Source organism: Porites lutea, chromosome 9 (assembly GCF_958299795.1).
Source record: "Porites lutea chromosome 9, jaPorLute2.1, whole genome shotgun sequence".
NCBI classification, from domain to species: domain Eukaryota; kingdom Metazoa; phylum Cnidaria; class Anthozoa; order Scleractinia; family Poritidae; genus Porites; species Porites lutea.
The window spans coordinates 3190365-3199841 of NC_133209.1; positions in this window are offsets into that span (position 1 = coordinate 3190365).

Genomic DNA, 9477 nt, shown 5'->3' on the forward strand with positions numbered 1-9477 from the left:
CTGCACTCTGTGTACATTCAACTTCCTCTGCCGAGACGCCTTTTCTAGCGGGACAGTTAACGGAATTGGCTAAGACTGTCTGCGCCAGAGGGAGGGAAGGTTTGGTTTGAATCAGGCTGAATGGAATCGCGTAATATGTAGATCATTATACACGGTCTGAAAAAGTTATATAGATTGCATGTTTTATGTGCATTGTTTTCTATGGAGATGAACTATTGTAAGTAAGATATAGTGTCATTATTGTCTTGATGTAAGACTTTTTTTAAGTTAAATAAATTTTGGCACAATCGAGCCTCGTAGTTTTGTAGTTATACCTTAGACTCCATTAAACAGGTTGTCTCGTCAATTGCTGTGTTTGGTCGTTACTTTATTGCGTAGAAAAAGGAACGCTTTGACTCCGCGATATCTATGGGTCTTCGGGAGTGTACCCTTCAGGTACTGTTTCCTTCAGACGTCATAGATTTTGCAATGTTGCCCGCTCTTTCGCTCAGAGATTTTGGCGGGAAACAGTTTCACTGTTGGATGTCACGTGACCTCGAAGTAACCAATGAGAGCGCGCGGTGCAGGGGAGAGAAAGTTTTAGTTATTCTTGAAAAGTTTATCTAGAAGTATTTTTACCGACAATCGTGGTACCTACTTTGTCAGGTTGATTTGTTTACTTCAGGGAAATGAGGGCTCTTTCTAGTTCCCCTGCGGCGTAAAACTTCGGTGCGTGAGTCGGAAGCCGACGGAACGAACGGCAACACCGACACCGGAAACCGCGCAAGAAAATTTTGTTTTATATGTAGTTCTTACTTTTCAAGGTAAAATCATTGATGTCACCATTCAGTAGTATTTTTACCTGATACTCGGGGTCTTCGAAGTGCTTTTAAGTCCTTTTTTTTCGTACAGGCCATGGAAAACTTGGGAAGTCATGAAATTTAAGAATTTCATTTTCCAGGCCTGGAAAGTCATGGAAAATGAAAGTTATGTTTGGTAGATTAGTCACCAAAGATGTCATTACTGAGTTAGGTCCAAAAATACCTTAAAACAAGGAAAATGTTGAGAAATATTTAACGTCATGAAAAAAGTCATGGAAAGTAATGGAATTTTGAAGAGCTCAAAAGAGTACGAACCCTGTTTTTGTATAGATCGTGATATAGACGTAACTTCTTCTGACCTAGACGACGTCCAATCTATTCACCCTAAAAACGTTGTCTTGGTCAAAATCCTCCGAAGAATTGAAAAATTGTATTCATTTTGGGCAGTGTCCAATTGATCTTTTTACTTGACACAACGGAATGGTCAAACGTCACTTGCTGTCATTTTCGTTCTCACCATGACTCCTTGGGCCTCGACTATCGTCGAAAATCCCCAAAGAGCGCCTGAGAACAGTGTGAAACAACGCCTATGGCTCACCAGCAGCTATATGATATTTTGCCATAACACAATGGTAATAGTACTAAGCGAATATACATACATTTGTGCTTCTTTATGTTTGTACTTTCACTTCACGAAGCTATTAGTATAGGTCAGCAATGACACGTGCCTGTATTCAAGCGCGCAAAACATTCTTTCCAATGGCAAGTCCTCTTCTTGTACCAATTCAAAATTTTAGAGGTAAACATGGTCACGCATCATGATCACGGGCAATGCGAAAGTGGTTTATTGCGCTTTCTAACTTGGAAATCGAAGATGGACAATATGGCGTCTCCACGTGAAAGTACTCGGCAAAACCTTAATGCCGAGTCGTCATCGTTTGTCGCCGCCTGCTGGCTCTCATGTACAACTCTCTCACTGTTTCGATGATAATCTTTAATTTTTATTAGAAGTAATTTTTTTCTGAATTTTATTTTTGGAAGGAGTTAATGGGTTGTAGCGGATGGTGGTCTTCAACTGGGAATAAGGCGGTTCGGGTCAAAGATTCTTACTTCATTTCCTTTACACGGATAATTCCAAATAATAGCATCAAGGTTAAGACAAATTGTAGTCATTTAATGGCAATCTAATTAAGCCTTTCATCAGTTTAATTATCACTGTCTGTGAAGGGGCATTCCTCCAATCTCCAAAGATCGAGCTTTGTTGCTGTTCTATTAAAGAACGACTAATACGCTTAATGACTTCAAGTTTTTTACGTTAATTTTAAATACATTTTGTGTTCAACGTGAGTGAGTAATCGATAGTTTATTCATGGCTTAACATGTTTGTGTTTAGCCAAGATCTGGTTCTTTAGGATTATAAAACAGTTATTGATCAGGTTCATAACATCACGATTGCACAGCTCGCACATTCTTGAACTCACACTTTCAGAAAAGCTTTTTTGGTAGCACCTTGGCCATGAAGCCTTACATCTATAATTAAGAATAACTACAGCCTTCTTGACGATACGCTTTTTCAGTAACTTGTAAATCTGATGCACCTGCTGAAGTCCATAGCTTCCTTATTATCCGTATATAATTTAAGGTATTTCCCTACAAAAGGCGGTAATTGAGAATAACCCTTTCCTTTTTCTTCACAAGTCACGCTTTTCCTATTCATATTTAGCCATTTTTATTATTCATTCATTTCATGTCGTGTCATTGAAAAATATAAATATATTTTGTTTGTTTAGCGCTTAAAATTCTAAAGCGCTAATAAAAGCTGACAAACACTAACACCCAACAAACACGGCACTCATAGAGAAAATAGAACACTGCCATCACTGTACAAGAATGGGTTTCATTGGGCAAATAACTTGTAACTAGTAACTTGTATACTTGCATGTTTTCCAGAAAGATTCGCAATCTATATGGGTGTGGTAGCATATCCAGCTTTTCTCCTACAAGACCTACAAGATACCGGAGTATGCAGTAACTTTATCCTCAATAGTTTAACTTTCATCTTTCTTTGTTTTTGAGTATGGTTATGTATGGAAATGAGTTTGAAGCAAAGATTTTAAACCAAGAATTATGAAATTGAACCACAACATATACAAACTACAACTCCTGAATTATTCTGAAACAGGATATCGCAAGACTTCTACAGCATGGCCCACCACCTAATCTGCTAAACAGCCGTTTTTAGTGTCGTCACGCAACGCTCCTCCACTGGGGAGGAGTGTTGCGTGACGACACTAAAAACGCCTGTGTAGCAGACTACCCCCCACCCGGCTGAGATTTGATACTTTATGATTCGTACAAAACAACAACAGCAACAAATATCTGGAACAACGACCAGAGATTCTTGTGTTGTTGGTGCATTGGGAAAACAAGAAAAAGAATCTCGTGTCCTTAAACAATGTGCTAAGGCATAAGTGTGATTTTTCGCCAAAAAATGCCCCTGCGCGTTTCCCAACCGTATTTACGTGCGTTCAGTGCAAGTTCACAGCTCCTCAGTTTCAAGTTGTTTTATACCAAGACCCACTCTACTCTTAAAAGTGCTCGTTAAAACGTTGTGCGTTTTGGCCTTGTTACATACTAAAACAAACGTTCAGAAGTCTTTGAAAACGCTCCCCAAAGTGAAGACTTTGACATGCGGAAGTCTCCTTTTTTAGGACAGTAGTGTGGACGAAAATAAAAAACGAATTACGTTTTCAATAAAGTTGACGTCATAGCGGCTCGTGCCTGTCTACAAGCTCAATTGTGGCGGGCAAAGAAGCGATTATCGGACACGTCCGAGCATAGCCTGACACCGGTGTTTTCCTCAGATATGCATTTCGATCGTTGCGATGGTAAGGATGGTTGAGAAAACCTTGAGGAACGCTATTGATTTGAGGCTGGTCTTTCGATAACTTTTTGTCACATACCGCTTATTATTGTTTGCTAGACAGCGCGTGCGTTTAACTGGCAGATTACGCAACAACTAATCATATAAAATAAGATTTGTTTCTAATACTTGTCAGTCTTGAGAGAGATTGTATAACTCGTAACAGGTTGTGGAAGAATGCATTTTAGTAAGCTAACTCGATCTTGGTGTAGTAATATTATCGTGCGCATGAGAAACGCAGAGAAAAGGTTTCAACTGTTTTGTATTACACGCCCAATGCAGATGAAGTCCAAGGTAGGTACTTATTACATGCATACGGAGACGCCGAAAGTTTTGTTGTTACATGCGCTTATTTTTCGTCATAGGAAATTCAATTAACGCTAAATATACAAGATGGACACTTCACCTACAACTTAAGTGTTATTCGTTTGTGATCAGTTACAAACGCTATAATTTTGTGAGCTTTGGGTTGGATTTGTTTTGGCGGTAGAACTTTCAAGAACAAAAATTAAGGACCATTTAACAACAGAAAATAGCTTAGTATTTGTAAACTACTTGACTCTAATAGAGAATTCAAGCCTTAGATTATTTTGCCCCTAGTCCGGCCAGTGCCGCCAATGCTTTCAGACTTTTCCTCTATCAACAAACCTTTTTAATGCTCCTTAAATAATATTAAGCCTATTGAGGTGGTTGTTCTCAGCGGGAGAAAGACAACAGTGAGAATTGAGGCAGTTTTTTTTGTTAAAATAGCAATGATCTGCCCAATGATCATGTTGAATCCTTTTTGGAGCATTAACATTTAATTTCACTCTGGAGCATTGACATTTAATTTCTCAAGGCAAGTTCACTTTGGAACAGTTTATATGAACGGTAGTACTTGGCAAGTCATACACCTTTCCCCAGAAATCGCATGGAAGATTGAAACCTTACCCAACGGCTAATCTTGGAATTATTTGGCCTTACGTGAATCTCCGGGACGATAGGGCCACATCAGGTTAGATTTGTTTTCGAAAGCCACTTAAATTGTTGAGTCAATGAAAGCATTTCTCCCAATAGCGAGAGCTACAAGAAAACTATAATAGGTACACCACCGGAGGCCATTACAGAACAGTCTTGGGATATCAACAGCAACTTGCAAAGCTCTATTACTGTAGACAAAAAGAAAAAAGACATTAGCTATCACTTAAATCAATACAATTCAAGATTGTTGATTTATTTCGTTGTTATTCAGACCACAAACCACAATCCAAGAGATTAAACCCCCTTAGGACGAAAGGCGCCAGAAAACAATTCTGAAAGCTCGAGAATGAGGCAAAAAATAGAAACTCGTTAATCGCGGCGGAACTTGTAACGGTATTAGAGAGCCTTACACCTCCATTTTGGCATTTGAATAATTCATTGTGTGCAACTGAGACCTCCACGAAAAACTTTCTTCGAAAAGATTGAAACGCGGTCGTTTCGATCGCTAGCTTTTTCGTCGGAGCGAATTGAATCGATTCTCGCAACGTTAGCTATATTCGTGGTAAACTGAATTTATCGGCTATGGAACACTAAAGTTTCTTTTGAAATCAACCCCCTCTTGAAAAAGCAAGCTCTTCCTGTTTAATAATAATCGTCATTAGTCAGTATTTACTGAACTATAATGAGTGATCTGCAGGACCAGAATTCAAAAAGACAATATGCTCTTACGTCAGTGACTTAAACCATTACTTAGTCCGGCTCTTTATAATGGTTTGCCTGGTGCCATTTCACTTCAGTCTGTTTAATTTTTGTGTCCTTGGTGGAACACTTAAATCTCGGCGCGGACTGTCCAAAGAAATTTACTGAGCAGTTTTTCCTGTGCAGGTATTTCATGGTATATTTGGTTTTCTCGGTGAATGACTGAATGTTACTGAGCAGTACTTTCTGTTGGAAGCTGTTTATTATGTTGTACGAGGTAGTTAGGTCTACCTTTAAGTCTATAGATGAAATCCCAACATTTGACCATACAAATGAAAGCTTTTGATCAGTGCTTTCCTGGGTGCCGTTTGATCCTGTTTAATACGTCGTGTAGGCCACGGTGATTACTGAGTTTCTTTTTCAGTCTATGCATGGGTGAAATTCTAGTGAAGTGTGATTAAGTTATTCAAATGAAACCTCTGAGCAGTACTTTCCCGGGTTTGGTGCTCGGTTCATTATCTCTTACAAGGTGATCAGGTCTAACTTTTCAGTCAGTCTATGGATAAAATCCTGAAGCGTTATCATTCAAATGAAAGACTCTAAGCAATACTTTTTTGTAGTGTTCAGTGTTCTTTATGTCGTAAAGGTGATCTGCTCTAGCTTTCCAGTTTGTGGAAGAAATTCTGAAGTGTGATGTTTCAAATGTCCAAAGTTCCTGAGCAGTACTTTCCTGTGCTGCTGCTCTTTATGACGTATGAGCTGATCAGTTTTACCTTTTCAGTCAATGGGGGAATGAAATCCTAAAGTGTAATCGTTCAAATGACTGAAGAGTGTTAGGCTCAGTTCTGAGCAGTACGTATCCTCAGTTGCATGTGGTACTGTTCATTACGCTGTAAAATGTGGTTCTAACTTTGAAGACAGCATTGTGGATGAAATTATCCGAAAGTGTTTCCTTGGCTACTGACGAGTAGTTTTTCTTTTCCAATGATGTTATTTACTTCAGTAATATATATAACATTCTACTGGTTTACTCTGGAGTAATAACCTATTCCTTAGATGTTGTCTCAAAAAACAGTGAGTTCAGTTAGTGATTCAGTGGAAGGCTTTTCTCGTGTTCCCCCAGTATCTCAAACCGTGCTTAGGCCTTAACCAATGACCAGATCAGTAATTTGCTATCAGACAAAAAGTACAAGAAGTAGATAAAAAGAAAGTGTTTCAGTTTTCTATGATTTTGTTAGTAAAATGAATTCACATACTAGGTTTTCGACCAATGTGAGAACGTGCGCACGTATGGTATCCGGTTAGTTCTTCGACAAAATGGCGACGCAAAGTGTGTGCAACGTTGAGTTGTGACAGTGAATAAATTCCGGAAGTGTGATGTGGTCAATCAAATGAAAGCTATGAGCAGAACTTTCCTAAGACTCTGTTCATTTTAGGTCGCCGTTGCAGGAGTTTATGGGCGACGTACGTTACAGTTTGGTCATTTGCCTTTTGTGCCGGCATAGAAGCTCTCTGTTATGAGACAGGGTGAAGGGAGTGGTCCTTAATCCATGAGACACGTGTTATACGATAGAAAATATAAAATGACGTCAAAATGTTGAAGTGAAGTGAAGTGAAGTAATGTTTTTTTCCTTTCGAGTTAAGTTCTGCCCAGGCAAGTCACTGGAAAATTATAGTACTCCCAAAATGGGGTGACACATTTGTTCTCCTTTTTGTCAAATGAAGCTCAGATCCGCGAAGACGACTCGACGTCAGAGAATTTCGTAGTACATCGTTTTTCTCGATCGTATCAATTCTGTACGATTCCTTTGAAAAATGTTTATTCTGAGACATCAGCTTGTCGTTTCAGATTACCCACACATAGAGTATTAATCAGGATTTTTACACAAAACCAGGGAAAAAATCCCGTTTCTTTAAATATTTGCTCCTAGCTTAAGCGATTTTAAAGTCAAACTCGTTAGCTTGTCTGCCCTAGAAAAATCCTATTGTTTTAAGTGTTTAGTGGTTTAGCATTTTGACCACAATATGACATTATTATCTTCTAACTGTACAAAAAGACTCTATGCTCTAACAAAAACAAAAACAATCAAAACATCGGTTTGAGTTCCTCCCTTCCTCCCTTATGCAAAGTTAAAAATAAAACCACTGCCATTAGATCAGACTATCAAGTTTATTGAAAAAAAAATCAAGATTAAAATCAAGAAGGAAATACAAAATATTGTGATGTAAAAAACAAAATTGGAAAAGTTACAGAATTCATGACTTGGGTATGGTGGGACTATTTAGAAAAGACTAAGATAACAGAAAAACAGATAAAATTGATATTGATATTCCATATATAGTTACAGATAACAATTTATTACGTTTATTGATGCCTAGAGTTTCAAGGGTCTTTTTTTTATGAATAAAGTTGAACCTCCACTAATTGATCATTGTTTCGCAACAAATATATTTCTGCAAATTTGTTAATTCTGTGATTGTCGAAAAAAGAGATCTTTTCCAAGGTCGTTAAGTGTACCTCGTTATGACGCATGTTTAAACACTGGGCTTTGCCGCCTAAACAAGTGGGAACTCAGAGTTTGAAATAATAATTAATGGCGGCTAACAGTTCTTTAGATGTAAACGAAGAGTGAGCAGTCCACTGCTCATGTCGACATGATAAGCTGTCATGTCCGGCCCATAGTGTAGACATTACGATCGATAAAGGCGACGCCAATGAAATCAACACCGAAGAGTAGACCTCCCATCCTTTTAAACTTCTTCGCGATTTCTCCAAGTTCACCTGGCCAGTTACTTAAGAGAAGGGGAATTAGGTTACTAGATACTAGTATCCATAGACTACGCGTGGCCCTCAACCAAAAATTAAACATGCAAGAAAAAAAAAAAACAAAACAAAAATTAAGTAAAGATAAAAATATACAAATTCTAGAAAGCCCTACTTACAAACAATAGTTACAAAGATTATGGTCATGAAAGGTACGTTTTAAGTTTCAGCGAAAATGTACTTATCGACTGGGCCTCTTTGATGTCTTTTGGGAATTGATTCTTTCCAGCTCCTAGCTGCTGAAAACTTGAAAGTATTTTTGGCCATACTAGTCCTAACCTTTGGTAGTATCAAATTATATTTTGCGTTTCTCGTGCCCGAATTATGAATGTAATTAGACACTGTTAGCAGAGCTCTTATGAAATTTTGTGCGAGATTGTTGAGGGCCTTAAAAACTAAGATATTCCGCAAGTGCTCCAGTCTTTTATCAAATGGCAAGATCTATAGTTCTTTGATAGAGGTCTCGACGGACTGTCCCATGCTTCGTCCAGGATTATTCTGGCGCACCTTTTCTGCAATTTGAAAATATCTTGGACGTGCCGTTTGTTATTGGATCACCAGACAACCGGCCCATAGTCAAGTATCGGCTGGATAATTGAGTTATAGAGCAGAGTTCTTGCTTTTAGCGAAAGACATGTCATTGTTCTCTCCAGTAGGCCAAGTCGCTTCCCTACTCAGAGTTTTCTTTAACGTAAGCCATACGTTGTCCCCGGTTAAACAGTTGTCTAACTTTATGCCAAGTCGTTTACTTTCCGCTACAGAACCATGTTGGCGCTTATCGTTTCTCAATATTTTTACCGTTTAAGCCCCGATACTTCGGCTTACTGCAGACAATTATTGACAGGTTGGAGCATGCAGAAGAAAGGGGAACGCGTCCTAGTTCAGACATATCAAAAAGTCGTCAAATTTTGGTTCTGACAGAATCGTCTGTACGTACGTACACCCTTTCATGTAAGCCGGGGTAAGATTTTGCATTTCAAGCAGCCGCGCCTTTTTGCGGTAAATCGCATGGCCACCCGGACTTTTAGGGAGAAAAAACAACAACAAAGTCGAATATTTTTTTCGACAGGATTTTAATGTCTACACTGACGTGGATAACAGAGAAAGAGGTAGAGCGAGAGATAATAAACAACGGAGAATGATTTCATTGGAAGAAAACATAAAAAAATTAAAGCGGCGATGAGAAATGCCAAAGATCCACGACCAAGATGAAAATGAGCGCCAGTGAACAAAAAAGCGAACAAAAACACCTGCGAAATTTTCTTCCGAAG